Source organism: Aythya marila (assembly GCF_965140915.1).
Source record: "Aythya marila genome assembly, chromosome: 5".
Classification (NCBI taxonomy): domain Eukaryota; kingdom Metazoa; phylum Chordata; class Aves; order Anseriformes; family Anatidae; genus Aythya; species Aythya marila.
In genome coordinates, this window is record NC_139046.1 from 38,844,323 (window position 1) to 38,858,600 (window position 14,278).

The 14,278-nt window shown below is 37.9% G+C and overlaps 1 protein-coding gene across 1 annotated transcript in view; it reads left to right on the forward strand.

Annotated features, from left to right (window-relative positions):
• The window catches only part of AVEN (apoptosis and caspase activation inhibitor), a 97,892-nt gene that overhangs the window by 6,668 nt on the left and 76,946 nt on the right, over window positions 1–14,278 (forward strand). The window lies entirely within an intron of this gene.

The window sequence follows — 14,278 nt, forward strand, 5'->3', positions numbered from 1 at the left end:
TGAAAGCCACATGTGTGTATGAGCCAGTGGAACTTCTTGCCACCGAACGTTTGCTCTAAGCAGGACTCCAAGAGAAGTTGTACAAAGGGAACACGTGCGGACTCCGAGCTAAGCACATTGCTCGTGTCGTGTGGCTCTGATTGTGTCAGTGGTCCTGGAGAATGTTGTGAGGGGTTTGGTTTGGGTACATGAAATGGGAGATCAGAGGTAGTTGTGATGAAAGAAGCAACAAATTTCTAGAAGTGATGAAATCTAATTGAAAACTTATTCTGTGATGCTATAACTCAACTAAGTAACAGTTCTATTGTCACAAAGGCAATTCTAAAAGAGCTCCAGCTTTCCCATGAATGTAACTGGGTAGTTTTGGGAGCCCTGCTGGGGGTCTGCAGCCAGCCTGATGGTGCTTCATAGCCTTATGTAGCCATCAGAAGGCTTAGCTGTATTTTAAAGAAACATAAAAATCACAGATAATTGATTCAGTGGTGGTTTGGAGCCTTGTAGCAAGCACAGAGGAATATTTCATACTGGCTTGCATAATCAAAGGATTTTAGGTCTGTGTGATTCTATGGTAAGGCATGGAAAGAGGTCTTTTTTCTACAGTTCCCTTTCATGTGAGCCATTCCTCTGTATTTTAACATGCATGTGGTATTTCATGATTATTACAATTATTTTTTTTTTTAAAGTAATGCTTTAACTCTTCAGCAGGTAGACTGACTAATGCATCCTGCTAGTAAAACCAGTGAATCTGCTGGAGTATGTGAGAACCTTGCCTCAAGGCTCTGTTTCTATTCTTGCTTTGCTTTTCCCAGAGGATAACTATACAGGCTTTATCTTTAACTCTGAAATAGCCAGGGTCTTTGACGTGTAGAGAGCAGAGTAATGATTCTGGGCCATGGCTATTGCACTGTCACTGGTATATTTTGATGGCTTGAGTTTTTTCCAGTTGCTTGACAAACTAAGCTGTTGTTTTTCTGTATTCTCTTCTGGGCTCTATTACTCAGGTTTTGCTGCTTTGCTTACTTAACTGACTTATATTCCTGTTAATTTGTAACAGTAGGCATCATGCCTGTGGAAGCAACAGAAGCTTAAATGGTACCGTACTCATTATTTCTTTTCCTTCCACTTCAGCCTTAAGTTAGCAAGGGTGTTAGAAGCTTATTGTCCCAGAGTGCAATTTATTTGTGGAGGTAAAATTCAGAACCAAATTGTGCTAATGAGAGAAGTTTGTTCCTTCAGTGTTTTTGGCTTGGCTCATAGTATTTTGTTGTTGCTAATTGGATGCATATTCATTACTGGGTTACTATCAAGAATGAGTATGTGTCTTTGTGTGTGTGTGTGTGTGTATATATATATATATTTGTATATATGTATATATATATATATATTTGTACAAATTTGCCTGGGATACGCTCGATACTAGTGGACTCAGAGTAGTTCCCCTCCTGGTGGGACCCAAGCTGAAGTAGTCCGCCTGTTGTCTGGGCAGTTCAGCACTGACCAGAGCTCACCACTTGCAAGCTGCATTTGAAGTTCTGCAGTTACTGGGCTGTAGATTTGCAAAGTGCACCTAGGTCTGGCAAACAGTGCAAACTGTGTTGTAAGTATGGACATGATGTGCACATAATGTCCTGGAATTTGTGGATAATGAGTATAGCCCAGTCCTTGTCCTTGTTGGCGATTTGGATGTGCACATATTTTCAGCAAGTTCTAAATGATTCTTGGAGCTTTTTCACAATGGAGTTGCCCTAAAGGTCAGGACATTACTGTGTGCTAGCTCTTACTTTTAAAAATTATACTCTATAGAGCAGTCATAAAATGACATTTTAACATCTTGTTTTTATGGCACTGGAGACTCGGACAGTGGTTCTTCACTGCTTTATCTCTTGATGCATGTTGGATTTAGAGAAGCTGAAAGTTATAGTCATGTGACTAATTTGGTTGAATTACCCACAAGACATTTGAAAAATTAAGGTGAAATATATGTATACATATATAATTTTTGCTGTTCAAGTTAGTAAGACAACTTCTAGAATCTTGCATTGTGAGCATTGAAGAACAATAACAGTTTGAGGCAGAAACTTCAAAACCAAACCTCTTTCTTGTGAGCTTCATTTTTTTTTTTCCTTTTAAATGGCACATCATTCCTGTTATGTTAAATAGAAGTTTCAGAAAATAATGTGTCCCTGCTATAGCAGATTCTATCTTTAGCTAACCCAAAGTGATGAGTGCTAGTATACAACATTTATGAAGCAGTCTTTAGGATTTCATCAATCTCTTAAAAATTCTTATCCACTATAGTAAAGAATAAAAGCTTTTTTTCTTCATGCTACCTGTTCTCCCAGTTGCCCTTTCTGCTAATTAAGGTTCGTTTTAGCTTTGGTAGATCTCTCTAAAGGTCACCAATAGAGCAAACTAGTGAAGAGGATTACTCTTTGCAGGGATTTTTTTTTTTTCTTTTCATGAAAAAACCTCTCTGGAGGCTCTTCCTTCTTTAGTCTAAAGAAGAAAAAATATGTTAGCTTTTTCCTTTTCAGTTGGCAACTGTTGAAAAATCAGTTAATAATATAAACTTGTATTTGTACTGGAAGAGATGTGATGGCTAGGTAAGGAAGTAAATTGTTTGTTAATGAGAGACAGTGCATAAAGGTCACGGGAGGCTCACTACAAAGGCCCAAACAGGTAAATATGGTAATGTGAGAAGATTGTGAACATAAAAACATGTATATGACCTCCCAACCAGTGCTTCTGAAAAAAAAAATAATTTAAACTTACTGTGTCATGTATGGCACTAAATAGTGGAACGGATTTAATATTTGGCAATGCTATTTACTCTTTTTAATACTGATTAAAAAAATCATAAGGTGCAATGCACAAAATATTAAATATCAATTTTTTGGTCTTTACATTTCATTACACTTGTCTGGAACAAAACCACGTAAAAGCAGAAGGATCTGCAAATTCTTATACTGATTTGTTTAAGCTGCCTGCCAAGAATGGCAATGAAGTGACTTTTACAAATGCTTGTTTTCTGTTGAATAATTGGAAGGGGAAAAAAATCTTATCTAAATAATGTGCAACCCTGAAGGAGGAAGTATAATGAAAAGTGGTTTAATTATTTTCAGGGAGACAGCAAAGCATATTGATGCACTTATCAATAATAATTGTCTATTTTCTTGCCTTATTGCATTCTTTGTTAGCCCCTGTAAAATGCTGTTTGGGCAGAAAGAAAATCTCTCTTAATGAAGTAATGCACTATTTTCGTCTCTTCCTCAAAATGTATGGCAAAATCATCCTTGTAGCTGCCAGTTTACATTAGTAACAGCTTGTTCACAAGATTACAGAACTATTACCACTGATGCTTTTTGGTAAAATGGCAGTCAGTGGACATGCAGACTCTGTTTTAGATGCAGAGAGAGTGTGATGAAAAGGCTTGAATCTGCAATCAGTAATGAAATGAAGGATTTGGAGAATGTAGAGAAGAGGAAAAAGTTCAAGTTGTGGTCTGCTTTCTGCTCAGTTTCAAATACAAAGCGATCAAGTTTTTTAATTTCTCAGATAAGCAGCCTACCACTGGACTTCAAATACTTTGAAATGAATTTCCCTCAAGTCCTTCTTTTCAGTCTTTTTTGTAATTTATGCAGAAAATTAATGCTGTCATAAAGATAGAGCAGGAATGAAAGAAAGAATTGATGCAAAGTGATTTTTGCTTTTGTTTTGTGTGTATGTGTGTGATGTTTGGGCATCTGCCTGCTGGGTATGCTACAGGTCATTTTCTCCTGCAGGGAGCGTTGGGTTGCTGTACAAAGCAGGTCTGAGAAATTGCCCATTGCAGGTGATGTTAAGCCACTGAATTCTCATGAGATGTGGGAGGTGCAACTTGAAATGTGTTTGTGCACATAAAAGAATTGACTTTATTTCCGCTTTCTGGGTAAAACGCTGTAGTTCTGCAGTAGCTGAATAAACGTGGATTCTATTTATGGACAAAATCCCTTCGGGATGCTTTGTTTTGGTACTTCCCACTGGTCCTCATCACCATTTATTGTCAGATCATCAGGGCAAACTGAACTTGAACTTCTTTCTTATGAGTATGTATGTGATCCGCATTTTTTTTTTTTTTTAGTACAGTGGTGATGTAGTTGTTGGGTGTTTTTGATAAATTCCTGTATTCCTGTTGCCTGCAGTGGGTGACTGCTCTGAGACCAAGTGCACGTCACATATTGAGGGTATAAAATTCTGTTTCTGACCGAATCAGGACAGTGTGGTGTGCCTACACTTTTTTTAATCAGTGTTACGTTGATATCTGAATATGTAGACAGAACCCCTGACCATACTTATCATTAATTCTGAAGTTCTAGTACAGCAGTTGGAGGAGACAGTGCTCTGGGAGCTGTGCTACTAACTGGGCTGTCTTTGAACTACTAAAGAGCTTTAAATGGGATATTATGGTCTGAAAAGAACTGCTGTGGGGAGAAGGGTATAAGAGGGGAGCCTGCCCTCAAGACAAAAAAAAAAAAAAAAAGGCAACCCGATGAAGTTATGTCATCAATAAAGAAGTAGAAAGAAGAAATGAAAAAGAGCAGGCTAGCAGAGCGGAGACCAGGACGGGAACAGGCACTTTGATCGCCTCATGAAGATGGGTTCGGCCAAACTCAGCAAACTGCTCAGAGAAGCTCATACAGAAAGTCGCTGGAAATAGACGCACCAGAGCTGGAGAGAAGCTCGAGCTGAGAGAAGCGGACCCACACACACACAACTGGCCCTCGCTGGTAAGCAGTTGCGCATTATGGGGAATCATACGTCCTTAGGAACAAAGACTGTCCTGGTAACCTTACAGGTTATTCTCCTTATTAATAATCAGACAGTTTATGATCCTGAAACATGGGACCAAACTGAGGTCAAGGTGTGGGACTCTGTAAACGACAAGGTTACAGTGGGATTGCTCGGCACCTGGTGAGCAGTCTCTGAGGCCTTAAAGAGCCCTGTGGGACCACAGTCAGAAACGTGTGGTTTGCCAGACAGTGAGGGAGCTGCGGGCTCCTTTACTGATCCGACTGCTACACCATCGGCCCCTCTGCTGCTACAGCCATCGAAGGCTTTTGCTGTTACACCCTCTGGTGACCTGGACGTGCCTTTTAACCCAGGCCCTATTGGCCTTGAAAAGGAGATGGATGTGCTTTTCTTCGATCTGGGAAGAACGGGATACATAAGGCCCGAAGGCCGAGTTGCTTGACAACTTAAAGCAAGATATATTGTTCAAAAGGAATGGAAAATGGAGACCGTTAAGTCATGGAACTTAAAGGATTGTTTGTTACCTTTTCTGATTGTACATATGTATAGGCGTACTCGAGTTTAGTAAGTCATGGAACTTAAAGGATTGTTTGTTACCAATCCTGATTGTATGTATAGGCATACTCGGGTTTAGTATGTAAAAACAATGTTCTGTATATTTAGAATGTTTGATGTTCGTGTGCGTGTTGGTGGAGTGTAGACTCCCCGCACACCCAGCGCTGTTTACTTGCCTTTTATACCATTTATAAATATTCTTTTATAAATATTACTAAATTCAGATTGAGTTGAGACTTCATTTATAACAAGACCATTCAGTTGGTCTCAGAAATGCTGTTTAAAACCCTGAGAGCTGAGAATAGTATCTTTTTTTAAGTACCATTGCCATAACATGTATTTTGTCTAGTGTGACTCAATTCTTTTTTTTTTTTTAAATCAGTGTTATTCAATGCATACATCCTGCTTGTTTGTTCAGTGACTTATTTTTTTTTTCATTCATCTGTATAGATATGCATTTCATTTGCATATTAGGCAATCTGCTTTTTATCTTTAGCATCTTTTATATAATTTATTGTTCACTGATTTGCTGTGTGTCTGTGTATTAGTCCCCAAAATTATTTGGGTTTGATACCCTTTTCTGGAAGTATCCCCCAGAGAGGATATTTGTCACTGAATAACCATTGCTTTGTTGCTACAGCAGAAATGTATTAATGCAACCTAATTTAAAAAAAGGTGTCATGTCTGGGTCTGCCAGTTTGTTGATAGAGGGTAGTAGAAATCTGAGTTTTTTTTAGTAGCACGAGGAATTACAATTAGAAAATAGCAGTGTATTAGTAATGAAAGATGAAAAACTTAGAGACTATGTTACCGAAAGTGATGCAGACATGGTGAAAGAGGGAGGAAAGCAGAAAGCTTTCCTTTTGAATTTCTTATGTACTGCCTTTTTAGGGCTTTAGATTACTAGAGTATCTCCTTGTACAGCATTAATTTTTATCATGTGCATATTCTTGTGTGTTTGCAATATGCTGTTATTATGTGATAGTTGATCTGAAAAAGTGACAGATGTTGGGTGTTTTCATTTAAATTCAAGATAGAAAAAATTCTCACAGTGAACCAAGCACCAGTACTTGTATATTGAACCTCTAAAATGACGGATTTCACATGACTCACTGATTTTCTGAAAGAAGCAAGTGAGAAAGGAAACTAAAATCAAGTCACAAATGTTCTAAAGTTCATGCTGAAAGTTTTGCCAATCAGTGTAAATATTTTTACATATTTTATATAAAAATATGTAAAGTCAACAAAGAACATCCCCATGCCCACATGTATTTTGTGGAGCAGGGATAATAACAGGGAATCCGCAAGTCGTTAGTGGAAAGCAGAAAACAAAATTGGCTTTGAAAAACCAAGTTTAACACTGCAAGAAATTAAAACACGGGATGTGGCTTATCAGTACAGTTGGCCAAACTAGCGGGTAGGTGCTGCCAGATAAGAAGGAAGGACCTGCTTTCCAGAGCCCATGTCTTACGGCAGGCTTCCAGCCTGTCTATTCATTGTTTGTGCTTGTCTGCCGTGAACTGATACATGGACTTAAACTGGTGGAAGGCTAACACTAGAAATGAGAGAAAAAGCTATTGATTAATTTTCTGCCAGTTTAGTTGTACAATTTCAAACACTTCTGTTCTATTTGGTGTCTTTCAAATATTTGTCTTTAATGCTGTGCCAATTGAAAATAGAGCAGTGGGGGGTGAATATCACCAGTTATTTTCATATTTTGAAATCCATACAAAAATAATGTCTTAGACCTTATTACTTGCTCTTTTTTTTTATTATTATTAATTTTTTTTTTTTTTATTTTTTTAAACGAAATAGATGTATTTAAAAGAAAGACTCAGATTTTAAGAACTCTTCCTAGGTGTTATCCATGTTTTCCAATACATTGAATGTAAAGGTTAGGAATAGTTATTTTGGTATTCAAACATAATATAAGTTTTGGAGAATTGTTTTCGTTTTTAAGGTAGCATGGCTGCAGTCTTTGAAAAGTGTCATCTTTTTTTCTTGTGGTAAAAATTGATCCACTCAAACTTTCTCATATATTTTTTCCTTGAGCTAGAAACCCTGAAACTTCTTCAACATTGTGGTTTTGATCTTGGCAGAGTTGCTGAATTTGCATTGGGTTTGTTCTAAAACTATGTACATGTGGGGGGTGTTAAATACGCATTAGGCTTGCCAGAATGTTTTCTAAACTCTACTCTTTTGGGCAGGCTCTGTTAGGTTTATGAATTAGCCTTTGTGTGTTAGAATCAAGACTGAGTTTTTAATTTGTTCTGCAGATGGATGCTGTTTTGAGCATGCTTTTTACATAATTTATCATACTTTTCTTTCATTGTTGATACAGTTGCCGAAATACAAAGCTTTTCAATATATATACCCGTGTATAACACAGATGTTTATTGAGAGGCTGTCTTGCTCAGTGACTGATGAAGACTACCAAAGTAGCAATATCCTTCAAAAAGCCTGTTCTTGAACAGCTGTGATTGATATATACCCTCAGAATACTTTGATCCTTTGATGTTACAGGATTCTTCGTGTGTGTTCTTTACACGTTTCAGTAGAAGCTGTTCATACAACTGTGTTTGCAGTTTTAGAAGTGCTAGAACAAAACACAATGAAACACTAAGAAATAGGCATGCTACTGGAGGTTTTCAAGACCTGAGTGGAAAAAAAACCACCTGGCTGGTCTGGTTTAAGTTTTGACCTTCCTTTGAGCAGGATTTTGGGCAACATGACCTCTTGTAGTCCCTTTCAGCTGAGACTATGGGATCGTTCTATGGCATCAACACATAAGAATTGACTCCATTTGTGAATACAGTCAGTTTCCAGCTCAGGATGCTTTTATTTATGAATGGCAGATTTGGTAAGAACTACCTTTTTGTAGAGATTCTCTTTAGCCTATCCAAAATACCAAATATGATTTGTTTTTGGAATATGTGAAAACATTCACAAATGTGTATCCACATGTATGCGATGTATAAAAGCTCTGGTTTTGGAAAATACATCCTGTATGTAGGAATAATCAGTACTCCAACTGAAAAAGCTAAAACCTCTGTGGCGATCTACTTGTTTTGTGAGGTTTACTTGAAATCTGTTTCTTTCAAGATGGAGTCTTTTATTTTATGTTTATACTCGTATTTCTGGCTTAATGTTTGTAAGAAAAACATTCAGCTTTTTAAGTTACTGTCAGTTTGAAAGTAACATAGCTGCCAAGTTTTGTGCAGGTCCATGAGACAATTTTATAGAAATTGCTTGATGCGTTTATGTAGTTGCCAGTAACTTTCATATAATCCTTACCACTGAATTTAAGAAAAAATACAATTGACTTTTCCATTGGTGGAGAAGTGTGGGCTTGGCAAGTTTAGAAAATCAAAAGCCTCTTTATCTATTAACAGCAGCTGGACAAGCTTCCTACAGGCTCTTTGCTCCCAGCATGGCTCAGCCACGGGGAAGGGAGGCGAAAGGACTTCCAGAGTTAATGGAGCTCCTTGATTCTCTACTGAGTTCCCCAATTAGTGCAGAATAAATGCTGCAGTTATAATGGTCCAGTTCTTATTTCCCCATCCTTCAGTTTGGAGTTTTAACTTGATAGAGCTAAAGTTTAGCTGGTGGCTTTGTAGCCTGGAAAATCCTGCATCTAAGGAGCAAAATCTTGAATTGTGGTTTTCTAAATAAATATTTACTTAATGGGCTTTACCAAAGTCCCAAGGCTACCAATACTAGGGAATAGAGCTTTTGAGACTTTCTTGCTGTGAACATAGGGTAGTAATTTTTCATTGCATGATTATTAAATGTATTAAATCTACAAATCAACAGTTTTCAAACCACGCCTTTAGAAGCTGCAGCATGAAACTGATGTGGTGTGACTTAAAGGAACCCGTAGCAGAGGTTGCTTCAGTTTTCCCCTGTAAGCTGCAGGTTGGAAGGACCAACCAGCTAATCGTGTGCTAATAGGTTACAGGCGTATTTCTGAGATAGCAGGGGAAAATAAATATAAGGATTTATGGGTTCTTTTCTAGTTCTTTGAAAGGGAAGATAGTCTACCATTTAAATCAGTAGTTCGAAACAAAATAACCAGACTGTTTGCCTGTGGGGCTTCTTTTTTGGCTCAGTGAGCCTGAGGGAGAGATTTAGCTCATAATAGAAGCTGTTGTTCCAATTCACTGAGGCGTAAGATTTGTTCAAAATGTGGCTATGGCCTGTGGAAATATTAATAATGATCTGTGAAAAAGATGAAGTAGGACTTGTAGCCTCCTGGCACTTGATCATGTTGTAACTTCACTGAGTGCAAAAAATATTTTTAGAGGTGGTTTCTCTGGTGATGAGAAAAGTCACTTGAAGTTTTTATGCAGTTCCAATTATTTGCATGCTGTAGATAGTATAAGCAAGTACTTTGGAGCAAAATAATTTGGTGGATAAGATTACTACATTTGCTTTCACAGTGTGGTTTTGGTTAGACTGTTGTGACTATGGTGCCTATTAAAAACAACTCAGTATGGATATACCAGCTCACAGTTTTGGCAGATGTTGCTGAGTGTTATTGCAAAATATTCTCTTCTGTCTCCGAAAGAAGCTATGGTTGAGATAACTGCATTGCAAAAACCTTATTTTTCAGGAAAATTTTAACATCTTATCTTCCATTTGCTTTTCTGAAGTCTGGATTAAGAGCACTAAATAAGGATAGTTTGGGAGGGATTGTATTATACTCTTCCTTCATACTGACCTTATTTTTATGTTGTATGAAGTTGTTTCTGTCATTGTTCTAACTTGCCCTTTCTTTTCTGTACAGAAATTTATTGTTAATACTTGTAGGTAGACAGAACAATGTGGTGGCCTTAAGGTTTTTTAAAAAAGACACTGTTACAAAAATGAAATCTTTCTGAGGTTGTGTCATACTCATATTGTCTTGAGTTAATTCCTGGTGCTGTCGTCTTGCGCCTGTTTTGTTATACCAGCAATAACTTTCAACATTATAATTAAAAGCAGGTATGTCTTCAAGAGCAGGTGAAGTCATTACAGTGTATCTGTAAGTTTTCCACACTTGCACTTGTCTGGCTAGAGGAACCATTCAGTAGCTAACAACAGCCGAGCTACTGCACTTACACAATGCACTAATACAAGCCTCTGCATACGGACTTTACTCTGTGAAAAAATGTATAGTGTAAAGATAGTGAACCACTTGGTTGCTTAACTATACGTGTTTTTTTGACCCTATGACTTACAAAGTCCATCTGAGAGATTCTGACTATAAGAGGTACTGCTTAAATGGGGATGAAGGGGAGAGGAGGAACTGTCTCTGCATGATGCCATTGTAAGCATGCCCATTCCCTATACAGCTGGTAGTCTTGGGCAGATTCAATCCATAGGATACTTCCCTTTTGTCTCACTAGACCTTTACCCGGATGAAAAGAGAAATTGACATTGAGACAGATAAGCCTGAATGTCAGTAGGACTTGGCCAGAGCCTTACAGCCATTTCCCAGAAGGGAAGAGGGAATCAAGACAGAAGTTCACTCAGGAGGTTGGCATAGGCTGTTGCTGTTTGTTGGGAAAAACCTCAAAACTGTGTTTTCAGATCTTTTATAAAGAGACACTCAGGGAGAGAACTGGGAGAAATGCTACAAAATAAGCAAGAAGGAAAAATGTAATGATGTCTGAAAGCTATATAATGGCAAAGGGCAGTTGGCCCAACAAGAGGTGAACTGAGCACGTGTTGTTTCTATGCTCCTCCAAGCCACAGCAGAACATTGTAAGAACCAACAAAGATTAAATGTTTTAAACTTTCCTTAGAAAGTCGATAGAACTGAACAGGAAGAGGGCTCTAAGCAACTCCAGTGGCTTCCTAAAGGTAATACGTACAAAATCTTTTAGAAAGTTTTAGAAAGCCCTAACGGAAGCACTGCCTTTTAACGCGCTGTCAGTTTTTTAAAAGGGCTGTGAGTTCAACAGTTCCTGCTGAGTGTTTGTGTTTAACGTGCTCGGACGGACGGCACTCACACTGAAGGGTGGCTGAGTAATTGGAGCAGGACATAGGAGGTCACTGTTGCACTTCCGCCATTGTGTACTTCAGCCTTGCTCTGATCCCAAACACTTCGGGTTCCAGGGAAGTGCCAAAGGCTGACCCCATGGGAAACGGCCTGTTCAGAATAATGTTTACTTCATTTTGACACCTTCCTTCCTGAAAGGTGTGCATCAGCGTGTTCTTGCCTGTGAGCAAAGTCAAGCAGAAGGCCTGCTTTCCTGTTTTTTCTTGGTACCGTATCTTCCCCAACCCCACAGGCAAAATTAGGGTATAAAGGAGGGTGTACTAAAATAGCCTTATGCTGTAGTAGAGACTGCAGATTAGGGACCTGTGTGCTGTGCATTTTGCTTTCCTTCAGAAGGAAAGCAGAGTCATGGGCTCTGGTAAATGTTGAAAATACATCCTTGGCAAAAGGGTCCTTCTATCAACACTCAGACAAAACTGTCAGAAGGTTTCCTGGTGTTGTTCAGCTGGGCTTTTGCGTACTGTCCCCACTTTCAAAATGTCAGTGAAATGTGCAAATGTTAATGCATATAATGCTATCTGAAATAGAGGCACAGCAGACAAATATTGTACCTGCTGTGATATCATCGTGCATTGTAGCACTGAGCAATAATGTGTACATGTGATTCAAAACTGTTTAAAGGAATAAGTTTTTCTCCTTATCTGAGTAATACTGTTTTAAAGGTTATATTTGAGTTAGCTTCAAGAATTTGTCTCAGCTTGTATCATTTGTTATTTGAGAATGGGAAATGGGGAGGGTATTTTGTTTCATTGTATAAAGGATAGATGCCTGCTTTGTACTGATTAAGACTCATTTTAAGTAAGGTATGATGATAACAGTAGCGTATAGTCTAGCTGAATAGGCAGATAAGAGGAAAGTAATGAAGGATTATTATTTTTGTGTTTCTGAGGTTGTTACCTCAGAGGTTCTTACCTGGTAGCTGTCTCATGAGACAGTAGAAGCAAATAATTTTCTGAAGATTCACTGATCAGCAATTTCTTTGTATGTTTTTTATAATCTTTAATTATCATGGTGAAAACACATCTTTAAGTTGTGTGAAAGTTGAATATTCAAATGTGATGATTTGCAATTTTATCTTGTAGCAGGACAGTGCATTATGTAAAATTTTCCTTGAAATAGTTATTGGAGATGTAAGGAGTAAGGAGGTTGGTATTTAAAGTTTACTCATTTCAAAAGTAAATCTCAGGAATTAGGCTCCACAGTGCCTGTTAACACTTATGAGAATTTGTGGCTCGTTTCTTAAAGTTCAAGTTAACATTTTACCTGCTAAGAAATGCAATTTACTTGAGGTGTGCTAATTAACATAGCTAATAATAGAATGCAAAAAAAAAAAAAATAGTCCAGAAGTATTTAGTGCCTAAAAGAAAACATATGAATACATATTCATGTAATGGAATCTTGTTAAAATAAAATGGTGATAATCATGTGTTGATTTTGTTGATGTCTGAAAGGAGAGAATCCTTTAAACAGGTCTATAGTTAGTAATTAAATGTAGTACAATAGTTTTCTCAGGTGATCTGATCTTTTCTTAAAAAGGAAGTAAAACACAATTGTATCATTGCTTTGACTCGTGAATTGTATCACATCCAAGTTATTTGGGGCACTGAATTCCATTAGGTTTTGCTGGATTATAGCAAATCATTCAATTTCTAGGAGGAAAAAAGAAAGAAATGAAAAAAGTTGATTTTTATCTTAATATAAGTGGATTTGGCCTTTGTTCTGTGGAAACTATAGCTCTGGATCAGTCCTCGGTAATGCAGAGTTGTGATTTTATCCCCTTGCTCATGCAACCACCTGTTTGTTCACGACAACTATTTTAGTGTATTTATCTGATGGATAGAAAGAAAAAGATTTTATCTAAAAATTAAACAGAAGCAACTAGAGTGCACGCAATATTTTCCCTCTTGTCAGAGGGTTGACGTCTGGGGATGTATTTGTACAATTATGATAGCTTTTAGTCTGTTCCTATGCTCTTTGATGATTTTCACATTCCTTCATGCTATTCCTAACCAGTGACGCTGTTCCCAAAGTGATGAAAGAAGCTTGCTTTATGAATATAGGTGGATTGTTTTTCTTGAAGTCATTATTTTACTTCTGATTTTGTTACTTGGATATTATGCCAGTTTGTCCAATGTTTATACCAGTATGTGTAAAAAAAAAAAAAAAAAAAAGAAAAAAAAAGACACAGTAACTATTTAAGCCTTTGGAGATTTTAGTAATCTTTCTGCACAAGATGTTGTAGCTCTTCACTTACAAGTGCACTATTTAATATAAATAATTGCTCTTCACATTTATTTCAGGATTATGTTTCATTTAAACTATCAAAGCCAAGGTCCTTCTTAAAGCAAGTGTCTGATGGTGAGCTGTAAGCGCATTTTGGTTTATGGATATTTAATGACTTATAGAAAGGTAGCTTGCCCTTAGCATTGTTTTACACTGAGTGGAGATGGCTTTAAGCTTTACAGCAGTGTAGACAAGCTTAAATTTCACTGCCCTGGTCATGGAGAATGCACTTACTATTGGGACAGCAAAATTAGTTAGATTGTATGGCAGAGCACAGTGGTTTGTAAAAAGGAGAGATGAAGCAAAGGAGAGAAGAGAGTGGAGCTGTCAGTAGGAACGTTTGGGAGCAGGCACGCTGGGAATCTCTTCTTTCTTGACTCCCCTACTCAACCTTTTCAGAGCTTTAGACCTTTGCAGAAGGTATCTCATGCACAGGTTTTCCAGATGCTCTTTGTTCTCCCCCTGCCGGCTGTGCACTCCTCCCACTGTGAAGCCAGCCCTTCTGTCTGTAAAGTGGTGGTTGTTCCAGCTGAGCTGGCTCTGCGAGAGGAGGGCTTTTGAGGCACAGAGGACTCAAGGGCAGGGAGAGCCTTCCACTGTTAGGTACTT